Raw genomic sequence first — 2176 nt, 5'->3', positions numbered from 1 at the left:
ACATACGTGGCTTACGATGCCCTTCACTGCCACATTGCTTCCTGAGACATCTCAGCCTTACCAACTCCAAACTTTTAGTACTCCTTCTACTGGGAGGTGGTCTCAACTTTGGGACCAGCACGGAACAGAAAGCTTCAAAGTATGTTGACTTTTAGGGCCAATCTTTTCCAGGAAAAAATCCGCGGATCAGTGCAGGTGGAGAAGCAATTTGTGCATGAGACATGCCCTGGAGTCACAGCTCCCAGGGAGGAAGCAGCACCTGGCAGTGATGATAGGTTTGCACGGCCAGGTCTAGGTAGCAGGAGTGTGTGTGTAGGTGTGCGTATGCTACAGGGGAGGGGTCTGTGAGAAGCTGCCAGAAGCTTCCCCCATGTCTGACAGAGCCAATGCCAGCTGGCTCGTCGATGCACCCGCTGCTGGCCAAGGCTGAGCCCATCCGCAATGGTGGTAGCACCTCTGGGAGAACGTATTTAAGAAGAGGAAGAGCTGAGTGGAGTGAGAATGTGAGAGAAACAACTCTGCAGACACCAAGGTCAGTGAAGAAGGAGGGGGAGGAGGAGCTCCAGTGCAGTCTCAGAGCTTCCCCTGCAGCCTCTGGTGAAGGCCATGGAGAAGCCTGGCCAAGGCTGAGCCCATCCGCAATGGTGGTAGCACCTCTGGGAGAACGTATTTAAGAAGAGGAAGAGCTGAGTGGAGTGAGAATGTGAGAGAAACAACTCTGCAGACACCAAGGTCAGTGAAGAAGGAGGGGGAGGAGGAGCTCCAGTGCAGTCTCAGAGCTTCCCCTGCAGCCTCTGGTGAAGGCCATGGAGAAGCAAGCTGTGCCCCTGCAGCCCACGGAGGTCCATGGTGGAGCAGATCCACCTGCAGTCCATAGAGATCCATGGTGGAACAGATCCACCTGCAGCCCACGGAGGTCCACGGTGGAGCAGATCCACCTGCAGCCCACGGAGGACCCAACGCCAGAGCAGGTGGGTGCCTGAAGGAGGCTGTGATGCCCTGGGAAGCCCACGCTGGAGCAGGCTCCTGGCAGAACCTGTGGACTCAGAGAGAGAGAGAAGAGCCCACACTGAAGCAGGTTTGCTGGCAGCACTCGTGACCCCGTGGCAGAGCCACGCTGGAGCAGCCTGTTCCTGAAGGACGGCAGCCCACGGAAGGGACCCGCGCTGGAGCAGCTCATGAGGAACCGCAGCCTGTGGGAAGGAGGCACAGCGGAGCAGTTCATGGAGAACTGTCTCCCCTGGGAGGGGCCCCACGCTGGGGCAGGGGCAGAGCGTGAGGAGTCCTCCCGAGGAGGAAGGAGCAGCACAGATGGCGTGTGATGAACCGGCCACAGTCCCCATTCCCCCTCCCCGGGGGGAGGGAGTCCTCCCGAGGAGGAAGGAGCAGCACAGACGGCGTGTGATGAACCGGCCACAGCCCCCATTCCCCCTCCCCAGGGGGAGGAGGTAGAGAAACTGGGAGCAAAGTTGAGCCCAGGAAGAAGGGAGGGGTGGGCGGACGGTGCTGTAAGATTTCATTTCTGTTTCTCAGTGCCCTGCTCGGATGTGATTGGCAATAAATCACATTAATTTTCGCATGTCGAGGCTGTTTTGCCCGTGATGGTAACTGCTGAGTGATGTCCCTTCCTTATCTCCACCACGAGCCTCTCGTTATTTTTTCTCTCCCCTGTCCAGCTGAGGAGGGGAGTGACAGGGTGGCTTTGGTGGGCACCGGGCGTCCAGCCAGGATCAACCCACCACAGTGACTGAGCTTTACCAGTGGCTTACTCTCTACTGACATTCATAAAGCTGTAGTAATGTCTTACTCACTGCTAATAAACAGCTAAACAACCCCAGAATGGTGAGTGTACGGGGAAGGAGGGAACGCAACTGCATCTCCAGCCAGGCCTGGAGCCCGTCCCCAGGTGGGTCCTGATTTACAGAATCTTTAAAACGAGAGAGAAACAAAAACGTTTGCCAGCACTTTAGCACGTGGCAGAGCCAACGACAGGAGAGGGTGGAAGAGAGAGGGGCGACCTCACCTGGGACCCCATTTCTCTGGGTGGGACCTTCACCTGTGAAGGACAAACGGCCTGGCGCAGGCTGAGGTGTGGGGCAGGCTGAGGTGTGGGGCAGGCTGTGGTCTGGGGCAGGCTGTGGTCTGGGGACGGCTGAGCCGTGGGGGCGGCGGAGGT

The sequence above is a fragment of the Buceros rhinoceros genome, unplaced genomic scaffold (assembly GCF_000710305.1).
Source record: "Buceros rhinoceros silvestris isolate BGI_N320 unplaced genomic scaffold, ASM71030v1 scaffold18438, whole genome shotgun sequence".
Classification (NCBI taxonomy): Eukaryota; Metazoa; Chordata; class Aves; order Bucerotiformes; family Bucerotidae; genus Buceros; species Buceros rhinoceros.
The sequence above is the reverse complement of the archived record's forward strand: the minus strand, read 5'-3'. Positions refer to the sequence as shown.